Here is a 27,453-nt window from a genome sequence, read left to right as displayed (position 1 = left end):
TACGGGTTTACATCCCAGATCTCATGCAGGGATGTAAAATGCTTAGGCCTTTAAGTAAAATATAAGTAGATTTTAGCATCTACAAGGTACTTACCAGAGTCTATAAATGTCTTCTATTTAACCATATCCTTTTTTCCTTTTTTGTCTATTTTTAAACTTTTTTATATCTACACTTATATTATTATACATATGTACAATAAACTACTTACAGCAAGAAGAACCACAAAATAATCAGGGATCATACACATGTTACCTTCACAGTGTTTTGGCTACTTGGGTGGTCCTGGTTACACATCCTCTTACATCAAGTGAGCCTGTGTCCTCAGAAGGGACTGTAGGCTCTGAGGGACTGCTTTGCCTTTCTATTTGGTCATATAACTGGCTCCCCTTTGAGTATGATCCTGTTACTACTATGAATTCCTCATCAGAGGCAAGCTGGTGTTGCTATCGCCCATTCCGGTGTGGATAAAACACTGACGTTGTTATGCTTTTTCTATTAGCAGCCTTAACTTAGCCAGTTCTGTAGCGGAAATGCATATAGCACATTTCCCATTTCAGTATTTCACATGACAGGTGTCATGAAGACTACAGAAACCCCGACCTTCCTCTGCCAAAAAGTTTCCTGGCAGAGAGCAGAAGAAAAACTCACTTTCCTTAGCTGTCCGAGAGCTAAGTTGCTAACTTCCTTTATTCACAAGGGGAATGGAACTGATTGACAGACTAGCGAGAGCTGTTACTCATTTAACCTACCAGAAGATATTATATGGCTTTAAGCTGTGTTCAGAAGGCTGAAAAGGTAATAAACTACGTGTATAGGCTCAATTCTCACGGGAGGGAGCTGCTGCAAACCCGACACTCAAATCGTTTCTTCTTTCCTTTCTTAGGCCCTCGGTGTACGGCATGCTTAATATAGGTAATAAAAAGGCAAGATTATGAGGAAGAAACGGGCCCATCAAGGAACGGAGGCTCTTTATTTGTTTTGCTGTCATGATGCTCTCGCGGTTTCTCCAGCTTTCAATGCGTAAGTGGTGAATGGCAGGCCCTAGCAGAGCAGCAAACTAGAGGCAGGTGGTTTCGGAAATGAATTTGCCATGTCCCCCATGTTGTTGTAGTCTTTTGATGGAAACTCAGTTATTTTCCTCTCAGGAGATTTTTACCCAGTTCTCAAAGTGCAAGGCTGTGTCTGGGGCTTTGAATCTCATCACTGTGGCACTGCAGTCTGGTGCTGGGACTCTGGTGGTGTGCTGGGGCCCCTGAGTCCTCATTTCCACCACGCTACAAATGGTTTCTTGGGTCTCTGTGTAGGAAAGATGAAAGTTCTTCACCAGCGAATTGTTCCCCAGGGTACGGTTAATTCTGCAGAACTTGCCATTTTCTCAGGTAGGGTGCTTCTAAAGGAGCACCAGAGAAAGCGTAATTTGTATATTTTCCGGAAGCTTCCAGCTTTCTGATCTCTGTGCGACTGTTGCTAATTCAGCAAGAATTACTATCACTTATTAACTTACCCATCACTGTCTACCAACCATCCATCTATTCTTCTGTGCTGCAGGCTCTTACATATATTGATTTAATTAATCCTTACAACATAAGGTAAGAACAACCATTATCTCCATCTTATCGACAGCAGAACTAGGATGTTGTATGGAGAACTTTTCCAAGAATAACAGTGGTAGAACTGCGATTTGAACCTAAGCAACAGAGTTCTAGTAAACTCCCCCGTGATCATCAAACTACTGACTCTTTAGCGGCTAAAAAACTATGAGGCTTCCACAGTAACCCTAAGTCAGCTTTGCAGAGAGCGGAAATGTCATACACAAACACACACACAGACACACACAGACACACACACACACACACACACACACACACACACACACACACACACACACACACAGACTACCTTATTGCTCATGGTATAAAGAAGAAAAATGACTCTTTAGAGAGAATAAAAAGAATCTCTTTTAATCATTTGTTCAGTTACTGAAACAGGACACCATATCTACTACAGGCTAAGGACAATAAAAAGAGTGTGTGGGTCATAATTTCTACGTTTTTGGAAGCTTCTTCATCTCATTGTTGAAACAAGAAAAACACCTGAGAATGGTTAACAAAGAATCAGACGGAAGCACTATTTGGTATGTGTACAAGGAGATTGCACAGACAGCAGAGTTTGGAGATTGAGAGCTCATGGGAATACCATGGAGGGTGGATGGCTTGGCTCTGACTGCATGGCATGGGTTGGGTTTTAATGAGAGCTGAGAAGTGTAAATATGGTGCCAGCATGGTGAGACAGTAAGGTAGAACAGGTCACAGGCTACCTACCAGAGAACTTTCTGGAGTGGGAGTTCTCAGGTTCCGATCCTGGTTCTGCTACTTGCTGCCTTGTAGGTTTTCAGATAATTAGGAGTTTAACACCTTGAGCTTTGAACATTCTCTTCTGTAAAGAGGTGGAGAGTGGGGTCAGAAGGCAACCTGATCTTGGCCTTAGCAGGCGACAGCACTGCTGACCTTGCAGATAGGGGAAGGGTGCTTACTGATTAGAGTAGAGAAATCTAATGGTGAGGGGAGGAGAGAGAAAACTGTCTTTGGATTCATAGGACTGTGTAGGGGTGTGCTTCTCTTTAGGGCAAGTAAGCTCAGTGTAGGTAAAGCCACCCTTCCCCCAACCCTAGAGCAGGTATTTTAGGTGACAGCTACTCTAAAGGAACCCCAGCGAGTAGGAGCCAAGACAGTAAATGCTAAAGTTCTTCCCCATCCCCATATTTGCCTGCCTAGTTTGCACCTTTCTTATTAGCAAAACCCAAGCAGGAAGCCAGGATCCTTGAAAGAATTAGCAGCAACCACAGGAATTAGGCTCCCGGCATGTGAGCATGGAGACTGTGTCTCTGGAGGGTCAGATAGAAGGCATCCAGTGTGGGGTGGGGACACTAACCTGTGTCACTGTCCTCCGGCATGAAGTGTGTGTGCTGGTGGCTAATTTTGTTAGATAATTTGAGTCAGGTTTTGGTTTTTGGACTTAGTTGCAATGGTAGTGGGAGCCCTAAGGAGAATTTGAGTGGAAGGATGATATAATTAAAGGGCAAAGTAGCATCTGCATCAGAGATAGACCGTCAAAAAGAAAGAGTAGCGCACTGAGATGGACAGCAGCCTTCCCTGACTTCTGCCCTTGTGTGCTTTCCTTGCATCAGCCGTCAGAGATTTCAGGACCGTCTTCTCATGGCTGCTTCCCCTCTCCGTCTCTTCCTTTACTCCCTTGCCTAAGCTCTGCCCCAGTAACTGCAGCCTGGACTATTCCAAAAGAAAGAAAGACAGATTTGAAGCTTCTTCTGGAGCTACAGTCTCAGATCTGTCCTGGAGCCAGGCCATGAGCTGCTCAGTTGCAGAGAGAAAGCTAATATGCCTCATTACACCCTGCTGCGGAGACTCCCTCTGACAGACACCCGTGGTAATGGCTTGGAATGAACACACTCCCACGAACAATTGGAAAAGAGACTTTGCTTTGTTCTTTGGACCCATAATTGCTTTGCTGTGAAAATGACTGCGTTGGTTGTACTACACATTTTCACCATGAGCAATGCCTTTATTGGATCAAGTTAAGTATATGAGGGATGAAGTACTTTGGGAAAGAAGCAAGCCGGTGTTTGCAGGTGCCTTTGCCAAACGAAGGTGTCCTTGGAATGAAGGCTCCTCGAGAGGCCGATTCTCCATGTCTTGACAGTCGTGTTTGTGTCTGTCAGCAGTAAAGAGCTTGATTTTGTCTTTCATCATAATATTTGAGAGACAAAGCCTTGTAGGGCTTGGGAACAACCAGAGAAGCATCAGTCTTTACCTCCAGATGCATCTTCCCATCTCTGAACAATACATTAAGGAAAGATGTCTGTAGGTCTTCTCAGTTATGTTGGTCCTGACATTTCAATTATTTTTCCTTCTAAATATTAATTCTAGGTATTATGGCCCAAACTAGGGGTACTAGGGCACCTCTTCCTTAGAGAAACAGTGACGTGAAAAGATGTATTTCTTTCTAAAAAGTCATTCATTCATGCTCCTCTTATCAAATTGTAGGCTACTCAGAAAGCTGGCTGATTGCAAAGAGGCTAGGTTTCAGCGTGGAACAAGTGCATGGGCCTTATTTCCTGATGAACAAAGATAAAGTTGTAATTTGCTGTCTTCAATCAACAGCACTGGGCGACTTCAGCCAAGGCCACTGATTACCCACGCTTCTGCCATGGAAATCTGAGATGCCTCCATACATGGGTCGTCAAGGTCAGCATTCTGCCCTTTCTAACAGTGCCCTCACTTATAGGATGATCTCACATGAATCTGGATGGGTCTTGAATTTTGCTTTTGAATGCACATCAAATAATTGCTTTCAAAACAATACCCTTGTGATTAAAAACCACTGCGGCTAAAAATATTGAAATCAGGAAGCATCCCAAATAAAAGACTTGGCAAAACACATCAGATATGACAACATTTTTTTTCTTTTTGCTGCAGAATGTAAAATAGATATCAAAAGACCAAGCAACACACAAGGCGTCATGAGGAGCCTGGTCTCTGCTTGCTCTCATTTTGCCGAGAGAGATGTTTCTAGATCTCCATGGAGTTTCAGCTAGTCATATACATTCTTTGTTTCACTCCGAAATCTGTTCAGGTTGACACTTAATACTTTTGTGTTGATTATTTTTCTTCCGTTTCTGATCTTTCTGACATTTTAAAAGAATAGATGATTGGCAGATCATGGGCTAGCGGAGTGGGGTTTTATTCTGTTGAGTTCTTCTATGTGTTCTTTTCCTCTTTTTCTGATGTTGACCCTCGGCAACTTTTGATCTCAGTTTCCTGCCTTATTTTATGTTTTTCAAAAAAACAAAAACAAAAACAAAAACAAAAACAAAAAAACCCAAACAACCCTTAATTTAATTTGCCCTCTCTCCCCTTTTCTTACTTTTCTTCTTTAAAAAAAATTTCCCTAAGTCTTCTTCCTATAAGCTGTGTACAGTGCACATGGATGGGTTTCCTTCCTTGGTCGAAGATGTCAACAGTGATTTTTATCACATCAACTTTTATACTGAGATGAGAAAGGCTCATTCTACATCCGGTTCCCTTCTTCCTTTCGCCAGCTCCTTCGCCATTTCAACAAATTCAAGTGTGGTCATAGAAAGGGTGAGCAGTGGTTGATGGCTCATACTGTCTCCTGACTCCCAACAAGGAAACATCCCACAGGACTGTAAAGTTTGTAGGTAGACTGAGGTGATCCGCACGAGCTCTGAGAGTGGCTGTGTGGAGCAGCGCATGGAGGACCAGAGTAGAAGAGTATCTGTGGTAAGATAGAACAGAATGTGGTCTCATCCTTGTGTTTTCTCGTAGCATTTGTGGCTCCTGTGAGAGTGGTCAGGGTCAGAGCATCTCCATGGCACATGAGACAGGACTCTCCTTCCAACACTGATGTTCTGTTTCTTTGGAACAACTTCATTGTAGTTCTTATCTGGGTAATCCTAATGTGAAGATTCAGGGACCTTTAGGTCTTCGGATCCCTAAGAGGCCACTGTGGTTCTGGTGCCACAGCACCATTTTAGTATACGTTTCCATTTAGCAAAATTGCAATTAATTCACTCTCCTTTTCTTCCCTTTTCATTTGCCACAGAAATTCTCTGCATGTTGAAACACATCATTACTTCTTATTTATAACTAGTTAGGTTTCAGCTTCCTGTGACCTCACTCCCCAACCTCTTCTTTTGAGAGGATTATGTTTATTGGTGTGTGTGTGTGTGTGTGTGTGTGTGTGTGTGTGTGTGTGTGCGCGCCTGCAAATCTGTATGTATACTATGTGTGTGCACGTACCTTCAGAGTCCAGAAGAGGACTTTTGATCCCCTGTAACTAGAGGTACAGGCAGTTGTGAGCCACCAGATGTAGGTGCTGGGAATGGAACACAGGTCTTTTGGATGAGCAGCAAGTGTTCTTTACTTGTCAAGCCAGCCTCTCATGCTCTCATTTTAATGAGTGCTCAGCTCAGCCTACAGTGAACTTTGCATTGCTATATACAATACATGCTCTCCACAAGAGTGGACATAGCTTCTTGTCATCCTTGAATCCCTGCTGCAGAACCAGAGACATTCTTCCACTTAACAAGAACTCAATAAATGCATCCTGGCATTTTCCTATGGACTGATGGTGCAATGAATGGTCTTGTAAATATATAATTACATTTTCCATGTAAATATATTTTCCTTTCCAGCTATATTATTACTCCCTGAAGGTAGTGCGCCTTATAAATATCAAAGAGTATGTGCTGTTCCTTGCACAAAGTAGGTGCTCATTGTAGACCTGCTTTGAGGATGATAACCAAGCTACACACATGTTTTTTTTTCCTTTATTAATTTATTCTTGTTACATCTCAATGGTTATCCCATCCCTTGTATCCTCCCATTCTTCCCTCCCTCCCAGTTTCCCCTTATTCCCCTCCCCTATGACTGTTCCTGAGGGGGATTACCTTCCCTTGTATATGCTCATAGGGTATCAAGTCTCTTCTTGGTAACCTGCTGTCCTTCCTCTGAGTGCCACCAGGTCTCCCCCTCCAGGGGACATGGTCAAAGGTGAGGCACCAGAGTACGTGAGAAAGTAATATCCCACTCTCCACTCTACTGTGGAGAATGTTCTCTCCATTGTCTAGATCTGGGTAGGGGTTTAAGGTTTACCGCCTGTATTGTCCTTGGCTGGTGCCTTAGTTTGAGCGGGACCCCTGGGCCCAAATCTGCCTATCATAATGTTCTACTTGTAGGTTTCTAGGACCTTCTGGATCCTTCTACTTTGCCTTTCTCCCATGCTTCTCTCATCTAGAGTCCCACTAGAATGTCCTCCCCTCTGTCTCAGTTTCCTGGTAAGTGAAGGCTTTCGTGGGACATGCCCCTTGGGCTAATATGCAGATATAAGTGAGTATATACCATTTGAGTCTTTCTGCTTCTGGGTTAACTCACTCATTATGATCATTTCTAGCTCAATCCATTGATCCACAAATTTCGGGAATTCCTTGTTTTTAATAGCTGAGTAGTATTCCATAGTGTATATGTACCACAGTTTCTTTATCCATTCTTCTCCTGATGGGCACTTAGGCTGTTTCCATGTTCTGGCTATTATGAATAAGGCTGCTATGAGCATGGTTGAGCAAATTTTCTTGTTGGCTACACACGTTTTATTGAAATAAATCCTGTGTTCAAATATGCAGCATACATATAGGATGAAACCTTATCAAGGAAAGAGAGAGAGAGAGAGAGAGAGAGAGAGAGAGAGAGAGAGAACACTCTTTCCTCTAGGGAGTAAAGTGATAACATATGCACCATCACATCTAACTTTGTATTTAATTGCCATGCCCCTGGGGTCTGGCAGAGTGATTCATCTAAACAAAATACTTGCTGATTCCATTTCTACTATGTACAGCCATTTTGGATGTAGTTGGGCATCATTATTTGGTCAGCTGCATGTTTTGTGCAAAACTCGGATTAAACTAATTGTGTTTGTGATACCCTGAGTTATTTAACCAACAAACTCCCTACGTTGCTTCTTACTTAGTGACTTCTCAATAGGAATTCAAGCCAACTATCAACACCAGCTCTGTACTAGGCACAGGACCTGAGTCACAAGATATTCTTGGTACCTTCCTGTTGCCAAGGGTTCATAGCTGCGACCCACAAATCCTGATTACTCCTGTTTGGATGCCGACCCTGTTGAGTGCAAGAACAGAGATGAAAAAGAGCACTCTTGCGGTGATTAATGTTGACTGCAGTGATTCCAACAAATAAATTGACGTTTGAGTTGGCCCTTTCTATTGGGTTTTGACAGTCGAAGGCTGGAGGAAAGAGCAGCTCAGACAGGTGAAACAGGATAAGCTGAAGCATGAAAGTGTGAAGATTTTTGCGCTAAATAGGCAGTGGAGGCCTGTTCTTGGGTGTGGTTTGAATATGGGTTTTTCCTGGCCTGAGACTGAGAAGTTTGTACTTGCCTTTTCCAGGTCAAATGAGGCCGTTGACTAAGGTTTGTTTGGTCCTCTTCTTTTCTGAGTTGCTGCCAACATTTAAAAACCCAGAGATTTCACATCCATACCAGATTTCTAGCTGCTCTCAAAAGAAGTCTAACAAGAGTGAATCCACATTTCCTGAAGGCAGCAACTGGCTGTATAGAGTAATGGCTTCTCTTTTGAGACACACTTTTATCAACTTCCAGTCTGTGACAGTCCCATTTCACTGGCCTCAGTCAAATAGCACAGACAGATATCTGAGTTGGCACTTTGTGACCTCCAAGCTTTACTGACTGCTGCATGCTGGGAAAATGTGGCATTATTTCCAGGGAGCTTTATCCAGCATTTGACTAAATGCGCATCGGATGGCTCTTGGGAATCTGCAAACTCCTGAAGGGAGGGAAAGAGTCAGCGAGTCATCCATCCCACTTGCTGCTTTGAGGGCTCCTGTTTGCCTAATTTCATTTTAGGCTGGCACACCTGAGGGATTTTCAGAGGCTGGGGATAACGACCCTCACACTTTAAAAGATCTCTTGCCATGGCAACCTACAATGCTTTTGTCGATTTGAGAGCTTGTTAGCATCACATCTTTCATTTATCTTTTCCTCATAAGTAAGTTTTCTTTGCTTCTACAGTGCACAGTAGCAGTATGCTAACAAGAGCCCAAATCCATTTTCTGAACAAAGGAGGGAATATGTGTGTGTGTGTGTGTGTGTGTGTGTGTGTGTGTGTGTGTGTTAATCCTTTATTTTCTTTGTTCAGCTCTTATGCCAATCAGATGTTCATACTCTTTGGACCTTTGTGAACTATCTGTTTATTTTCCTTTTTCTCACAAGGGAATGAGAAGAGAAGCCCACTTTGCAGTGGTACCCAGCATAGGCTCAAATACAAAGGCCCAGCAATATACATGGCAAATCAGTTGTTTGTGTTTTCTGTACACATGGAAACCTGGGAACACAAACAGACTCCATTCTCCCTGCCTGATGCCTATTAAGAGTGAGAGGTTCCTAACTGACATAACCTTCTTTTCATAAGAATAAAAGAGAAGGTTATTGAGTCTATGAGCTAATCTGTCTAATTAGGTGCCTCTAAGCAAAATGCATAAGATTTGCATGAATTATCTTAACATGCAAAGAATAGGACACAGGAAGGAAAAACTCAAGGAAATTTGCATTTAGAAGGGGAGGGGGGATGTTTGGGGGTTACCAACTAAGGTCTTTTTTTTTTTTTTAAGCTATGCTTAATAGAGGCTGTGGAAAGACTGCTAAGACAGTAAAGACTATATATATTCTTAGACTTTCAAGCAGTTGCTTTAAGCCTTGTCTGCCTCATGCAGGGTGAAACAGGCCTGGAGCTCCCATCAGGAAGCTTCATTAAGGCAGTTCATGGGAATCAGCTCCAATCCTGGCCGCTGGCTGACTGACGGACAATCCCTTCTGGGCCTCTAGGTGGCAGTGTTGTATCTATTCTAAGAAGCCCAGCTGCATCAGTGAGATGGAAAATGGTGGGGAAGGAGAAGGGGGAGAAAAAAAAAAGGATGTATACCTCTTTCTCCTTTCCCATTTAACCGCCTAGCACCATTGTCCACCCTTCCTGAGAGAGCCTTTCCATGCCATCTTACAGACTTCATGACTTACCTCTATATGGTTTATTTAAAATCGGTAATTCTTGGGCTCCTAAGATCTGCTTGCTCATTTTGAAAGCTCCCCTGCCTCAGAGATTGCTTGTATCCTTCAGTTCTTCCGGCTTTTCCTCTCCACACTGTTGCTGGCACTCACAGGTGTGATGGGGGGTGATTCTGGGAGAAAGGATGTCCAGTCTGTGTCTTGGCCCCAGAAGACATGATGAAGATGATTGAAGATCAGGGCACAAAGGGGGGTGTATGTGATGGGGGGTGGCAGACAGACTGGAGTGGGATTTTGAGAAGAAAGCTAACTGCTACCTGTCTTTTCTCCATTTTTGCTGGTGGTGTGGAGACCGCATTTTCTCCTGCACCGGCGTGTGTTTGGAGCAAGATGAGAAACGCCTTCAGGCAACTGACTGGGGATATGAGGCTAAACTTATTAGGACTGCCTCAGTTTTACCAGGGGTCAGATGAGACTCTGCTGATCTACTGGGGAAAACTTCTGAGGGTTAGGCATTTTGGAATGTGATAGAAGGTTCAGGAGACAGGAATTAATTCGCAAAACATCATAGTATATAATACAACAACAACGACAATAACAACAATGTAACGTTTAGATAACATTTTTTCAGAGCTTCTGTCTGTTATGTTTTGAACATGAAATGCCCTTACAGGGTCATCTTCTGAATGTTTTGTCCCTGGCTAGTGGTATTATTTTAGCAGGTGGTGAGAACTTAGGGAGCAGAGTCCACTTGGAGGAAGCAGAGTGCTTTGGAGGCTACACTTGCTCCTGGTTGCTTCCTCTTCCCTTCTTCCTGCTTCCTATGAGGTACAGAATCCCTTCGGTCACCTGAGGCTTGGCAACCATAAATGGAACCCTCTGAAATAGGGAACCCAAATGAGTCTCTCACATAAAGTGTTTTTCTCAGACATTTGATGGGCAAATCACCACTCCTCCTCCTCTTTGAATAAGCTCCTCTCCTGCTCACAGCACTATTGTTAGAAAGACACTCAGAACATATCAGGGTCATAGAGCAAAGCCAGCGCCAGTGCCTCGAATTCTCGCTTTCTTTTCCATCCTCGAACATACACTTCCGCTAAGAAGCAATATTCAAGTCTGAGAGAGCAACTTTTGCCCTACTAGACACCTAAAAATCAAACTAGATATTGTGCTTAGGGCAAAGTTATAAGTACACTGGCCTTCTCCTGCACTTTCCATTATTTTATCTCCGTAAATGAAAACTCTGACTTCACATTGGCTCCTGAAGCAATAACTTTGAGGGTGCAATGCCTGTTTTCTCATCAGTTTTGTTCTAATTTCTTTGGCTTATTATCTTCTTTTCCTAGGCCTCAGTGGTATTCTCTGTAAAATAGGCTGAGCAAACATTTTCTAGGCTTCTGACATCTATGGAAAATCAATTAATATTTTAAGTGGCACCCAGGGTTTTTTTTTTTAAATCACAGGCAAGTATTAGTTTTTTTTTTTTATCAGTGCTTTAATAGCAATTTATTAAGCCCAAACCTTAGGGAATCTATTAAGAATATGTGATTTCCTTTGCCTGATTACATCTTTGAATTTTGTAAAAGTTTATAATGGATGAAATAGTACTTAACAGCTTCATAAACCAAGTGTTCTGCACGTTTAAATGGTCTTCACTCTTATTATCTTAACTAATGAATTTTGCCAGGCATCTCTGTTATAGCTGTATGATTTATAAAGATTATATTTACTTTTTCTCCTTATAAGAACCTAATGAGACCAAATTGCTTGCATGTAATCAGACACCGGCCTTTTTCATCTCTTCGGGTTTTATTTACGAAAGCTTATTAGAGCAAACGCACTGAGTAATGTGCCGCGATAGCTAGGTTTTGCCTAATGATCCCAAACAGCTAACACAGAATGCAGATAATGAAAGGACAGGCCGACTACAAATGCAGGGAAGAAGGGAGGTGCATGCAGGGCTATTTCTAAAACCCTTACCTAGGCAGAATGCCCATTAACAGGCCTCTACCTAAGACGGTACAGGGGCCAGATGACAAGTGTAAGAACCTGAGGGTTGGGTTGTTTCTCAGCCGTGGAGAACTCAGCAGAAGGGCTGCGTGCACGGGACACGTGCAGATTGATGGCTGTGGGAGCAGTTAAGGTTTGATGCGCCAGTTCCTAAAGTAGAACTAGAGCTCGCTGGGCCCCTTTAACCACCTAAAACTAAGATGCATAGTTAGCACCAGCATGGGTATTTCTCTTCTTAAAGGCAACCGGATGGAGTTTGTCACTTGTCTTTTCCTCTCTCAGGATGTAAGCAAAACATGACACATGACCAGCACTGTCACGGCTCTGCCATTGACTGTCTTCCCAGGGCGTCTCTATGCCTCCTTTAATCCCACATTCCTTAATTCCTAATTAAATAAAGACGTGTTTCAATTTCAGCATAGAACATGGGCCTGATTTTTTTCCCCCCTAACCTGATTTAGAAGCCCCAAAGATGAGGGATTGTTTGCCTAGGTGCCAACCTTAAATATTTAGAACCCTCTGCAATATTCGACTGCTTTGAAGATAGGTAATTCATGCCAAACCATGTCTGAAGCCATTTGTACACTTATTTTCTCTCTGTACCACCTTCCGGTCTGATATGTCTGGCAAGTTTATCATCCTTTGGATGAACAACTTCCTCCATTAAGTTGTAGAGTGCCCGCTCCTACCGGTGTTTTGAAATTTGGCGCACAAATCTGTCCTTCCCTTCCATTACAGGAGATTTTATAGTTTAACACGATGCTCCCTGTCCTCTCTTTACATCTTGGGTATCAGATACCTGTGGACCTTGGACGTATAGGTGTCCTGGGAAGCATTCTCTTCAGAATATCATACTGCAAGAACGACATTGGGCTATTTATTTACCTATTTGCTCTTTTTCTGAACTATGCTGACCTAGTTCAGGATGACCTAGAGTGGAAGGGGACGGCCATTATAAAAGCGGAGCCTGTCAGAGGCCAATCTTACTGTCGAGTGAGGAAAGCCAGGCTCAAAGGAGTGAGGCAAGCTGTTCAAGTCATGCTGCTAACTAAAAAGGGATGCCAATTTGAACTGGACTCTCAGAATACTATATTTTCCAGATGTACTGAACTCTCCCTTGGCGCCTCTCCTCCCTCTCCTCTCCACGTGAGGTCAGAAGTTCTCAGCATCACAGCATGTAGGGTAACATCATGATGCTGACCAGTCTGTTCCTTACTGCTTCTTCGCTTGCTGTTGTATCCTCCACACCGATCATGGTGCTTCTCCTCACACCTGCCAGGCAACTCGTGCCTCAGTGGTGCTTCCATTCTCCCCAGGGCTCACCACGACCACTTAAGAGACCATTGTGGGCTGCTCTTCCTGCCTTTCCCAGCATGCTTTTCAGCTGCTTGTTCGATTGCCTCAACCTATTATATGGACTTTCTTGTCTGAGATCACCATGTTGGGGGGGGTCCTTGATCCCCACAGAAAACATTTTGATTGGTTATTCCATTCTGAAGGGAAATACTCAGGATACCACATTTTTAAAGTGTTTTTTTTTTTTAAATGTAAAAGTTGAAGATTTGGGACTTCACAAGTTCTCACTCTGGCAGGGAGGTCTTTCTCACAGTCGACTGCTTGTTAATGCTGCCTGGGTTGCAGCTGGTCCTTGGTGTCTTATTCTGATGCCGATTTTGGCACAGCTACAATTCCTTCACTTGAGATCCCAGAGGCATGCCTGGGGCAAAAATGGTCATGGATCTGACCAGACAGACTTGGGCCAAGTCAGAAAAGGTCTGGGTGCACCGGTATGAGAACCCCCAAAACAAGAATGCACACGGGGGGAAGAAAGGCAAGCTTTCCCTGCTGCTGCACTATAACCCATTGCTTGTTTTCTGTCTTAATTGCATCTCCTTTTCTGCAGTTTCTGGTTAACTTTTTCTTGTTTTATTCTGTTTTATAGTTTTTAATCTCTTCCCCCCCATACCCCCGTTGGTCTTGTTGTACGTCTTGTAGTGCCCTCTTTGGCTCATTTCTTCTCAGACGTTCCGTTATCCCCAAGAAGTTTCTCCCAGTGAGCTTTCTCCGGTTCTCTGCCTCTTTTAGCTGGCTTTGCATGTTTTCCATTTGTTTGTGCTATTTGAGATCTTGAATTTGAAAGGAACCTTTCCTCCTTTTGCATGCAAAGTATGTAAGATATCATGTCAGGGCTTGGAGCGCCTCCTCCTCTCCATACGGAAGCATCAGAGTCTTGAAAGAATTCATTCCCCAGGCATCTTAGATCCACACTTTTGGGCATCTTCTTGTAACAGTGGTGCAAGTTGTCACCTGCATGGTACTTTGCAGAACATATTCAAGTAAGCGGCTTGACACACCAGCTCCCAACACTGGACAATCCTACTTCTATTCCTTTGTAAGCCCAGAGGTACAAATACTATGAATTCCTTCTACCACATTCTCTAAACGTTCCCTGTGCATGATAGACACTCACTTTTCACAATGGGCTTGTGAATTTTGTTCCTTATCTCGGATGGACCCAGTACAGCTTTATTCTAATTTGAGGAAAGTCAACAGTAGAATTTACGGAAATGTTTACTATTTGTATTGCAGAAGGAATCACCACAGGGCTTGTAGCCAACTCCTAGTATATTCAGGATATATTTATTTTATATGCTAGCTTAATGGATATTGAGAATATATATAGATTTGACCTACAGTCAAACTCATAGGATAGAAAAATCATTTAAGTTTTAGTTAGTGACTTCTGACCTGGTAGTTTGTCATGTGCAGTGATGACTTTGCCATCTAGTAGGTGTATAATGACACTTTGGTCAACAGTGGACCACATATATGGTGGTCCATGAGAGTCTAGTAAGACACACACACACACACATACACACACACTCACACATGTAACTAACTGTACTCTTTGAAGTTTATATATGGCAGTGTACTTGCTTAGTGCTGTATTTCTCAGTGTGTCTCCATAGTTAAGCCATATGTTTCTGTGTTATGAGTCATAAGTTCTTTATTTACAGAAAGGTAAAGCTAGAAAATATGGAGAAAGAACAATGCTTCCTGAGGACTTTGTCCAGACCCTCAAATCTATGACAATTAAATTGTATGAACTGCATGTATGTGGCACACTCTCTCACCCCCCCCCCCGCCAGCTCTCTCTCTCTCTCTCTCTCTCTCTCTCTCTCACTCTCTCTCTCTCTCTCTCTCTCACTCTTTCTCTGTCGCACTCACTTACCCTTTTCAAGTGAGAAGGGGATGGTCCAAGTACCATCCTGGCCTTGCCTGGTGATCTTTCTCAACCTTGTTTTTCTAAGCTCTCTGAGATTCATTCCTTGCCCTATTCACTTTTCCCTTGGCCACTGCATCCTTCCTGCACATCAGGGCAGGGCATGGAAACTTACCATCTCCTTGAGCTGCCCGCTCCTTGCTCAGCTTGGCCATGGGAGAATGAATCCTCCATGGTACGCTCTCTCTCTCTCTCTCTCTCTCTCTCTCTCTCTCTCTCTCTCTCTCTCTCTCTCTCTCTCCTAACGGAAACAGTCAACCTCAGTGCGCTCTTTTCTCTCTCCTATTCTTGAAAGCCAATTTCCGGCTCCAATCTTATTCTTATGAATAGAAACACAGAGCCTGCATGGAGAATGAGAAACTACTGTATCATAGGAAGCAATCACACAGAACACAAAAAGCCATTCAAAGTAATTAAACTACTCCCATCCCCTTTCCTATATTTCTTTTCAGCTCTGCACTGATGGGCTGTTTATCTTTGCCACCACAACAGCCTCAGCAGCCGCAGTGGCGGCAGGCGGAGGAAACACAAGCCATTTTCTGCAGGGGCTCATGCCGAGAGGGCAAAATTAAGACAAACACTTTCATTTCTGGCTGCCAAAGCATTTTAGCTTCTGAAAAACAAGAGAAGCAAATACCATCACCCTCGTAGGGAAATAAATAAATAAAGACCTTGACGTGGTGGTGATGGTGGGTGGGGGCTTTGAGATGGTTTTCCATTTGTTAGAACGAGGGAAGGGAGTTGGCTCTGGTACAGACGTGGGCGGGGTGGCACGGGTGGGGGGCGCAGGGGCAGGAGAAGATTCATTATCTTTGTAGGCTCTGGGAGCTTTTCTTCTCTTCAGCTGGGCTATGGAGGTGCAGCTCTGTTCCCAGCTATGCAGAGGCTTGCGAGCATCTAAGAAAATTGTCTGAGACTGGCCATGCTTCAGGTGGGGACAAGCTGAGCATGAAAACGGAACCACAGGTTTGGAGTGGTCAGGGACAAGTTAACGGGGTTTCTCATGATAATACCTGCAGAGGTGTCTCTCCAGGACAGCTGCAGAAAGAGTGAGCGAGCTAAGAGGCTGGCTGAAGGCTCTTGAATAGTTTTCACCTCTTCGATCTGGCTAGAGAATGGTTGTTGCAGCTGCTCCAACAGGTGGCCTCTTGAGGTAGCATCAAAGGGACATGAGAGCTGGAGAGAAGAGGGCAGCCTTGGAGAGGCTTGCAAGCGTCTACTCTTCCACCGGCCCCATGTTACACATCTGGGAGGTTTGTTCTGTTGTGAGTGGGTTTCAGAACAGGTACCGGTGGGACTTTGGCGAGAGTGCTCCAGAGACTTGCCTACTACAATAGAGCTTCCAAGAGCTCAATAAGCCGTCCACTCAAGAGGGGCACTTCTCAGAAAGGAAAAGAGAGGTGTTAAAAAGAACCTGGTTAAAGAACTCACTGTAGATGGCGGTGCTATTGCAAGTCTATAAGTTGGAGGCAGGAGGATCTGGATTTTGAGGTCAACATGAGCATTATAGAAAGACCTTGTCAACATATGAGCATGCACACGCACAGCATACACACACACACCCTCCTCACAAAATGTATCAAAAGCAAACCACCACCACCACCAGCAGCAGCAGCAGCAGCAACAACAACAACTTCTTGTAACAACAGCGTTCCTGGGGAGCAGGCTGAGCATTCCTCTTCTGAACACAAGCCCCTTAGAGGGCACTGTGAATCACTCTTACCCTGACCACCCTATTTTCTCTAAACCTTTATGGCAGTGGTTCTCAGCCTTCCTAATCCTGTGACCCTTTAATACAGTTCAACATGTTCTGGTGACAACCCTCCCCCCATCCATAAACTTATTTTCATTGCTCCTTCATAATGGAAACTTTGTTACTGTTATGAATTACAATGTATCTGATATGCAGGATATATTCCTTGGGATCCCCAAAGGAGTTGTGACCCACAGGTTGAAAACCACTCCTTTATGTGTTTCAGGAAGCCTTCCATCTCTCAGGAACTCTTGTTCAGGCTGAACGTTTTGCCTGAAGGGGGTTTGTAGAGGAAATGGTAAATTAAGCTGTGTGGAGCACCCCAACCTTCAGGCAGCGCTGGTAGTTTCTTACTTCCAGGCTCTGCCTCACTCTCTGCTGCAACCATGGTTACCATGGTGGGTTCACACCCTAGTTTAAGAAAGTGCCAATTTCGAATGATTCCAGGGGCCCTATCTTCCATCCCTGAGCAGTGCCCACAGCCCTTCCTGGAGCTCCCTGCTTGGTTCGGTCTAGAGAGCTGGCACCTTGCCCATTCTCCAGTGACAGGCCTGCACTGTTCCGCATGCTTGTTTTGCATCTGTCATTATCTTTTGTATGCAAGGAGGCTTAATGTGCAATAAATGTAAATGGGCAATGCACATTTTGTGTTTTATTGACTCTCATTTGAGCCTGTTGTTGCTAGCAACTGCTCTGTCTCACCAGGATTCATCAGAGGGAACCCCATAGTTTTCACACTGCTTGCACCATCTCACTTATGAGAGTTGCTTTATTCATGGTCTGTACTACAGTCATCCTATACTCTTCTAGTTTTCTGGTGATGGCCATACTCACACGTCTGAGACTGTTTAGTGCACCCACCATGCAGATCAGGGAGCAGAGGGCCAAGACATTTGCCACTAGTCCTATGTGTGAACAGAGAAACAGATATAATACTGAAAACACACCCCCAAGTTCAAGTAAAATCAAATGCTGCTGCTTAGACAGGAGCATAAATCCTTAACCCCTATGTAAACACTTTCAAAAGAACCAGTGTTGGAATTATTTTATTCACTTGCAAATGTGTTCAATAGGCTAAGTGAAGTGATAATTCAATTTATTCTCTCAGTAGGAATCTTTCTAAGGTACAAGGGAGTCAGGAATGTGCCTACCCAAAAGGAAATTGAGTCTGTGGGGATCATGGCAAAGGATTCCAGGAGCATTACCACTCAGAATCACTGGTTTTAATGTACCCCCCTATATAGTTACCTTATTACTGGGGTTGCTTCAGTGAATGCAGGGAAATTGCCATTCTGAATTTTAGGTGAGAATTCAGGCTGACTAATCGATGGAGAATGGGTTTTCTAGGAGAGAGAGAATCTCTTAAAGCAAAGCTGTGTCTCCATGCAGGAGGACAGAGAACTCACAGTTACAGTAGTGCAAAGGTGTTTTGTTTACATGTCTGGTAAGGTCTTAAATGAAGAGACTCTCAGATTTTATTGATTTATTTTATAGATAGGGTCTTGTCTGTGTTAGGCTTCAGAGTGCTGTGATTACGGGCATGGGCCACTGCCATGCCTAGCTATATCTAGGCACTTTTGGATAGATCCTTCTATCTGATGTAAAATGGTTATAAAGTCTTCTGAGTGGCTGAAAAGAAAAGAAGGTAGGGCTCCCAGAAGTATACCATAGCAGCCCACACTCCATGAATGTTGATTACCAATATTCTATCCCTCTCTAGTTTTTCTCAAACACTCAACTCAAGTGATCTTGCGCAGATATTAATGGAGCTTCTGCCCCGTGGTCAACTTTTTCCTGAGCACAGGTTTTGTGCACAAGTGGAATACCTGCACATGACCTTATGCAATGGAATCAGAAAACAGACCTACTAAAATATTGCCTAGAATTACGTCCCGTTGTGTGTCTATGGAACACCAATGAGTTTTATGGTTTGATTTGGGTCCTGTCATCAAGATATCCAAGCACCTCCAACCACTATGAAGTCAGAGAGAGTTCAGGCCTGAAGCAGTTCTTGTGTCAAGCATGTGCTGCGCACTGAAGTCAGATAGAAGGCACACATCTTGTCACGGGACAAGGTGAAGTATAGCTCACTGCTTCTTGGTATTCTTTGCAGAGCTGGGCTAACTTCTCACGTCCATTTTAGAATATTTCCATCATACCCATAGCTGTCAGCAGATACTCCTCAACCCCTGGCAGCAGCTAATCAGCTTTCTGTCTGTACAGATTTGCTTATCCTGGAATTCCAATTCGGCAGAGTCATGTAACATGCCGTCTTCTTTGACTGACCAGTTTAGCATCATGCTTTCAAGGCTCGCCTATGCTATAAACCATATAAATCAGCATTCTTTTCATTATCAAGTACTCCAGTTTGTGAGGGCATCTCACACTTCATTATCTTATTCATCCTCAGCTGGTGAGCATTCGAGTTGTCCACATGTTCTGGTTGTGGTGATAATGCCACCATGAACATTTTTGTAAACATTCTTGGGTGGGCGTATGTTCCTACTTCTTTTCAGTATATGCCCAGGAGTGGCATTGCTGGACTTTCTGGTAACTGAGATGATTAATGTAAATCATCAGCCTGACTGGATCTAGAATTGTTTAGGAGATGGCTACTGGCCATGTTGTGTGGGGTTACCTGGATTAGGTTAACTAAGATGGGAAAACCCGTTTCTCAAAGTGTGTGTCACCATTCCCACAGCGTGGGTTCTGAACTGCATAGAAAGGAGAAAGCTAGTCGGGCAATAGTGTTCACCACACTCTGCTTCTGACCATGAGTGAAATGTGATCAAACTCTCACCCTATGACTTCCCACTGTGATAGACGGTCTGCCTTTGACCTCTAGGCTAAAAATAAATGCTCCCCCCTTGAAGTTTTTGTGAGGGCATGCTACCAGAGCAAGGAGAGAGGCAACTAAAACAGTAACTCTATGTTTAACATTTAAAAGGTTATTTTTTTTTATTTAAAATTTTTTTGGTTAACGTGAATCAAATATACACATTATATTGTGTCTGCAGTAAGGGATAGTTTTTCTTACTATGTGTGAGGCTCTGGGTTAATTTCCTAGGACAGCAAAAACCAAACAAGCAAACACATACTAATGGAGTTCAATGTGGTGTTTTAATGCTCGCACACAGTGAATGCTGATTGTATTCAGCCTGTCTTTATTCATCCTTCCACTTCCACTTCCCACTGCTAGCAATCTACATTCAGGCCACAACGTTTGTTGGCTTACAAACACGATAAAGGACACGTGGTACCTTCCTTTCTCTGTTTGATTTATGTCACTTAGCTGAATCCATTAGTTCTATGCATCTTGTGGCAAAAGACAGGATTTCATTCTTTTTTATGGCTGAATAACATCTCTCTCTCTCTCTCTCTCTCTCTCTCTCTCTCTCTCTCTGTGTGTGTGTGTGTGTGTGTGTGTGTGTGGTGTTTTCTTGATGTCTTCCACCCATTGAAAACCAAGATTAAAAGATGAATCTATGTCTTAGCTATGGTAAATAATGCTGTCATAAACACAAAACAATAGCCACATAAGCTGGTATGTTGATTTCATTACTTTTGGATATATACTCAGAAGTGGTATGCCTGAACTATGTGGTAAAACTATTTTTGGTTTTAGGCAGAAGCCTTATGCCATTTTTTATAAAGTTGCAATTAATTTGTGTGTGTGTGTGTGTGTGTGTGTGTGTGAGGTGTGGAGGTAGGTACACACCTCCCATATCATGTATATGCATGTGGACACCAGAGGAAAACCTTCTTAGTCCTTTTCCTCCACCTGTTTAATATAGGCTTTCCTTTTTGTCACATGTATACACCGTGCTAGCTTGCTTGACTGCTGCCACGGATTCAGCTGCCTCTTCTCATTGTAGGACCACAGATTACAGATCCAAGTGCCACACTGGCTCTTATGTGGGTTCTGAGGATGCAGCCACAGGTCCTCATCCTGGTGCACCAGCCAATTGCTAATGGAACCATCTCCTCAGTCTTTTCTATTATATTTTGGGGAACTGACAAACTGTTTTCCAGAGTGGCTGAAATATCCTACGTTGATACCAAGAATTCATGGGGTTCACTTTTTTCACATCCTCATCAATGTTTGTGCTTGCTACCATCAGTCTTTTGTGCTATAGCATCCTTTTTATTCAGGCTCACGTGACATCTCTGTGGCTCTGAGGTACCTTTTTTTTTTTTCCTAATGGAACACTGCTTCAGTATCTTTGCATGTGTTTATTGCCATTTGCCCATTGCCTTTTGAGACACATCTTTTAAGATCCTTTGTTCATTTTAAGTGGGACCATTTGTCTTTGTTCATTGTTGAATTATGAGTTATTATTTTTGTATTAAAGATCCGAATCCATTACTTTACAATTTGGAGATTGTTATTCAGCCTCCAGTGGGTGGGTTGCATTCTGCTGGTCTGGTACAGGTGCTGTTTGCTTCTTGATGAGAATAGACTTTGAATTTTTGCTCAAGGGTGACTTAGAGTGCTCAGGGTGAGGCCTGAGGCCCAGGCGCTAGGCTAGGCTTGACTTCTGCTCTCACCTTGGGAGGTAGAAATGATTTTCCACCAGTGTTGTAGTTTAGTTCTTTTTAGAATGAAATTGCTGGTACCAGAGGGCAGTGGAGACGCAGGAGCTGCACAAGTCTGTAATGATACCTAAGTGCTGTGCTGTGCTGTGTGCAGTAGAGGAAGTGGGAAGGAGCTTGAGACCAGCTGGATGGCAGGTCTGATGAGAGACAGGTCCAGTAAGGCCTGTGGATGCTTCACCATGGTGAGCATGGAGCTAGCAGTGACAGCAGTTGAGTAGGTTCCAGAAACTACCAAGGCCGTTCCACCATTGGGGACTGACCACTGGGCATCTGGTGGCAGGTCTCTCAAAGAATAAATAAAGCCTCAGCTTGTCATGGTGGAGGGAGGGAGGGAGAGAGAGAGAGAGAGAGAGAGAGAGAGAGAGAGAGAGAGAGAGAGAGACAGACAGACAGAGACAGACAGAGACAGACAGAGACAGACAGAGACAGACAGAGACAGACAGAGACAGACAGAGACAGACAGAGACAGACAGAGACAGAGACAGACAGAGACAGACAGACACACAGAAATACACACACAGAGACAGAGAGAGAGACAGAGTGATCACCAGTCTTTATTTATAAACCTTGGGCACTGGGGAGGAGTTTGTGGGTGAATGTGTCTGATTTGCTGGGGTGAGGGATGCCAGGATACTTAATCTACAGTACAGTACCTCATTTACATGCAGCAGCTCCTGGTGCTATCATAAGAGGGAGAACACAGTACTTAATTATCCTATAGGTAGGGGGAAACTGCCTAGGTATAGTTTGAGGCCATTTGCTTGAGGCTAGGAGCCCCTTAGGATACTGTGGAGTACTCTCGGACTCCCCAGGTGCTTGCCAAGCTGGTTTCTTATCAGGAAAGGGTTGGGCCTGCAATCTTCCCTGATGCCTATGTGACCCTTCTTAGAGTTTCCAGGGTTCAGAGGGGGGACCCTGAAGAGAAAAGGAGTCCACCATTATGGACTGAGCTCATTTTATCTGGAAACGTCAGACTTCAACCTCTCCAGCAGTGCCCCCCCCTCCCCCAGGAAATACATTTTCCTATTCTGAATTTGAATTTTTTATTTTCCTGAGGTGTCATTTTCTAGCTCAAAAATAAAAAAATTTTAATAAAGCCCGTTTTATTTATTTTTCTTTGTTGTTTGTGTTCTTCATGATGTATTTGAGGAGTAGCTCTTGATTAAGAGAATGAAAGTGCCTGCCTCCTGCCTTGGCATGGGAAGGGTACACTGGGATGAGGCTGAGGTATTAGGAAGGCAGAGCAGCCTGCTGAGTAAAGCTAGCACCAATTCCTCAGGTGGGTAAGCTCCTGCCTGTTGTGTGCAAGGCTGTGTTTTAAAATGGCTTCTGTGGTTAAACACACTTTAGATTCATACAAGTATTTTGTTTGCACATATTATATTTTCATTTGAGGAAAGAGGAAGTGTTTATAACTGTTATATATTTACCTCTTACTTTATCAAATCAACTACGATTTAAATAAGGTGTCTCTGTCTAGAATTTAAAGTTCTTTCCTTTTGAAAATCAATTTCACGATTTTTATTTTCTCTATAAGATGCCAATCTGCACTGTTTGAGCTGTCCTTGTGCCAAGCTCATGAAGGCTTAACCTCTGTTCTCTGGTGACTGAAAGGACCCAGTAGATTTGAGATTTGTAGAAGGGGGTCACACCAGGCAAGGTCAAAACACATGCAAATTAAATAGGAGAATTAAAGAAAGTCAAACTCAAGCACTTGAAGGGTTTGGTTTAGTATGTTTGAAGACTATTTTGTGTCAATGGTAGTGCTGAGTAAATAAAATGATTTCAGATAATTTGAAATAAACTGATACATATTTACGTAAATATATGTAAATTTACATATATTACATGCTACATAAATGTAAATATATATAATATATAGCACATATATATACTAGTTGGTAGGAGTTTTCAAAGGGAGACTGTTAAAAACAAAATCAATATTTGAAACTTATTTTATTTTATATGTTTCAGTCTTTTGCTTGTATGCACGTCTGTGTATCATATGCATGCCTGGTGTCTGCAAAGGGTAGAAGAAGGCATGAAATCTCCTGGAGCTGGAGTTACAGATAATTGTGAGCTGTCATGTGGGTGCTGGAATTCAAACCCAGGTTTTTTTTTGCAAGAACAACAAATGCTTTTAACTGCCGAGCGATCTTTTCAGCCTCAGAACTTGCGAAGCATCACTATCTGTTCCCAGGTCATGAGCTGGCCTGTGGGAGGAGTCTACACTCTTAGAAACAGAGGCCTCATTTAGAAATTGCATGCGTGAGTAATGGATTAGTTTGTGTTCATCAGAGAAACAGAACCAATAGAGGATACGCAGATGAGGGACTGGCTTAGGATGCAACAAAGGCAGAAAAGTAGTAAGATCCACAGCATATGGGTTTGGGAGCCAGAGGTGCTGATAGTGCACATCCCGGAAGAACCAGAAGGCCCGAGAGGCCAAAAGTCGCTGCTCTTGAGTTCCAGCCAAGTTCAGAGTCAGGAGAAGACCACATACCAGCTCATAAATAGCCAGAGCAGAGGAATCTTCACTAACCCCACTTTTTTTTCTGTTCAGGACATCAGCTGGTAGGAGGACACCCACTCGCACTGTGGAATACCATCTGAGTTTCCAAGTCTAACAATCCAAACATTTATCTTGTTTAGACACAACTGTCAGAGACACACCCAGCATAATGTTTAATCAAGAATACTAGTACCACGTGGTCCAGTCAAGGTGACACACAAAATTAACCATCGCATAGGTATGATGAAAGCATAGCTTCATCCCCCACCCCCCGCGCTAAAATCTCTAGAAAATAATGTCTGAAAAATCACATAGAGTGAAAGATGGGGCAATATGACACCATACACTTATACCTCAGCATGTAGAAGCATGATAAAGAAAGATGTGTTTCAAGGTGACAGGATGAATTTTAATGGGACCTTGCCCTCATACCTACTCTGCCAGCATCTGAGACCACTCCTTAGTATAGATTCACATAATTGGTGAAGGTGGAAGCAGCACCCAGGATTCAAGACAGTGTATGAGTCTGCTAATCCTTTCAGTGGGCAATAAGGGTCTCGTTCTGTATACATTTGGGAGACAAAAGTTCTCGAGGCAGTGATTGCTAGTGGTTCTGAATTTAATTATTACGAACTCTTGCATTAATAAGGGAAAAGGCAGCTTCAGCACGCCAGGACCATAGTCTTCAATCTGTTCCCAGGTGCAGAGATCACACCACCTTCAGAGGTGAGAAGGACTCTCCATATCACTAGCATTGCCATTTTGGAAATGTCAATGACAGATCAGCATGTCCCAGGGAAGGCTTTGGCTCTGGGATGGCAAATGATGGCAGTCACTCTACAGGCCTTTGCTTTCTGCCCTCGTAGCTGTATTTTTTTAAAAAAAGTTTTAAACTTCTCTGGCAGCTGAATGTCCAATTCTACTTACTGTAAGATATTAAAGGGTTTCATAAACAGAGAACCAGGAAAAGTAATTGGAAAGAGAAAAGTATAGTTAAACAAGTAGTTCCAGTTCAGAGGACGGGGCTAGAGAGGCAACTGCACAATAGGGTAGCAGGCAACTCTTTCTTCCTATTCCCTTCAGTGAATTTATACGATGTGTGTAGGCATCTATGGAAACAAAGCAGCTAGCTAGCACAGTCATCCAGTCATCAGTTAGCACTGGCTTTTTCTCAGGTTTGTTCTCTGAGGTGAGGTGCATATAAATTGTACAGGATATGAGTTTATGGTTTGGGACAGGGCAAAACTTTACAGAGAATGGTGTCTTTGTTCTTTCAAAACGTGTTATATGTGTAGTTCCTAAGGTCATGCACTTTCCTGTCATGCTTGTGTTAGAAGACAGATACAACCCTTTCTAGTGTGTGTGTGTGTGTGTGTGTGTGTGTGTGTGTGTGTGTGTGTGAGTGCTAAGATTCTAACTTAAGTCTTCAGCATGTTAGTCTAGTCATTGGCTTCTTCCCTTCCTGGTTTAATGCACAATTTTTGGTTAGGAGAAAATGGACCCAATGGTGATGAATGCAGCTACTGACAACGTTCAAGCAGACAAACCTGGAATATGCTCAAGAGGCTAAAACAGTTCTTCTTGTATTTTTTTTTTAAAACCAAGAGATAGTAATTTGAGACTAACCCCAGTCCTGCCTTCCTCAAGCACAGGAAGACACTCTGCTTTGAACTACCTTGCTGTATGGTGTTGTTATCTTTGTCACTTATAGCTAAACTCTATAATGAATTTTGCATTTATTTTAAGAATGAATGAATGAATGTGTACCCAATTCACTTTGAACCATAATAGATTGCATATTGAGGAAGATAAAGAATTAAGACTCTTAAAGAGACAATACATCCTAAAATTGAGTTGAATCATAAAAATGTCATTTTTTAAGCAAAAGTTTAAAAAAAATAATTTATCACTTATGTTTATATTATGTAAAGGAAAAACTTAAAAATGTGAATGCATTTGTCCTAAATCAACCAGTGTGCCAAGTATCTTTGATCACACGTCCTAATGTTTGTTTTGTGAAACATGCTGTGTGTGCAGAAGTGGTAGTGAAATGAATCCTCCATTACATTTCATTCATTGTACAAATTTTATAATCACAGTTTAAATTCAATGACAGAGCTTTATTGAAATTTAACAAGGCCCTAATTCAAACCAGTAATAAATGATGCTATTAATGTGTACCCAAGTCACTGGAAAAAATGGCATGACACAGATCTCCATGTATGCCTCTCCTTAGTTTGAAGTACACTCAATCTATAGGCTGCTCTGTACTTTCCCTTTAGACATCCCACCACACACGCTTCATTCTCCACTCCACTGGCCATGGAGTGAATTATTTCCCTGCTGTTATTTATGCTTCTATTTTTATTTGTATCTCTATCAGTGTGCACTTGTGAATAAATAGCAGAGGAGGTATTGTTTGGTGTCTTCTAAATCATTTATAATAATGTTCTTGGCTGAAAGAATAGTGTGTAATAATAACATCATTTAATTCTGGTTTGAATTAGGACTTGTTAAATTTCAATAAAAAAAACTCACATGGAATTTTAAAGTATGATTGTAAAATTTGTATGGTGTATGAAAGCCAAAGTGCCAACACTCCTGAAAATTGGAGTCTTATATGTGTGGGTACATGGGTGCTCTGCCTTCCAGATATCAGAGCAGGAGAGTGAGATAGTATGGGCCTAATGTAGAGATGGACAAGTCAAAACATAGGGCTGAACAATTAGGCTAGAAAAGGAGCCATTACTATGTAATAGGTTGAGCTAAAAGTCACTGTGCTGATCATAAGGGAAGGAACTGAGCTACCTAGCAAACAATCACTCAGTTGGGCAGAAGCAAAATATTGTGTCTCCACTTCAATTCATGCACAATAAGGTTTTTGTATTTAACAAACAGGAACATGAAAGTTAAGAAGGTTAAAAAACTTGCATTTGAGAAGAAAAATATACTAGAATGTCCTCATGAGGTTAGGTTATTAATGAGTTTTTTTTCCACAAGATTAATGAACAAGCACAAAGCTAAAGGAAATGTAGATAAATTCAACTTAATTAAAAAAACCTCGAGTATTTAGGAACACATTGTATAAAGAAACAATAACCTCCAAAATATACTTGGAACACATGTAATGGATAAAGATTTAATGGCCTGAACATATTAAAGAGCTCCTATGAGCTGCTGAGAAAAAATGAACTAAATTTAAAGATGTACAAAAGACATGCATGTAAATTTAACAAAATCTATATCCATAAACATAAAAAAGATGTGCAACCTTGTTATAGTCTGTGAAATGCAAATCAATACCACAGTGAAACTATTTCATGTCTTCCATATTGGCAGAAGAGGAAAAAGATGCTGCACCAAATATTTTTGAGAATGTGAAGAAACAGAACAGGATCTCAGCCATCTGTGATAGAACATAAACTAGTGCCAAACAGTGTGATACTCAGAACCACAAACTCTGCCTATTGTCACTTTTATTTGGAAGACAAAATTGATGATCTCACAGAAATAGAGACTAGAACAGTGTTTACCAACGTCTGGGAATGATGTGGAGGAGGAAGTGAGACAGAGAAGATGGCTAATGATAAAGGGGTTCAGACATGCTGTGTAACGATTTCCTCCAAGATAAAGCACCCCACTTTGAAGGAGAGACACAGGACATC

The 27,453-nt window shown here is 42.6% G+C and overlaps 2 long non-coding RNA genes across 2 annotated transcripts in view; both read left to right on the top strand.

The window, feature by feature from the left end:
• Nucleotides 1-27,453, top strand: part of LOC311585293 — a 507,115-nt gene that overhangs the window by 362,932 nt on the left and 116,730 nt on the right. The gene's annotated exons all lie outside the window — the stretch shown is intronic.
• Nucleotides 515-4,434, top strand: LOC311585291. The gene is made up of 3 exons (XR_014775179.1): nt 515-796; nt 885-1,021; nt 4,063-4,434. It is a non-coding gene; the product is annotated as an uncharacterized lncRNA (long non-coding RNA).

This window comes from Acomys minous (assembly GCF_964271855.1).
Source record: "Acomys minous genome assembly, chromosome: 15".
Taxonomy (NCBI): domain Eukaryota; kingdom Metazoa; phylum Chordata; class Mammalia; order Rodentia; family Muridae; genus Acomys; species Acomys minous.
The sequence above is the reverse complement of the archived record's forward strand: the minus strand, read 5'-3'. Positions and strand labels throughout refer to the sequence as shown.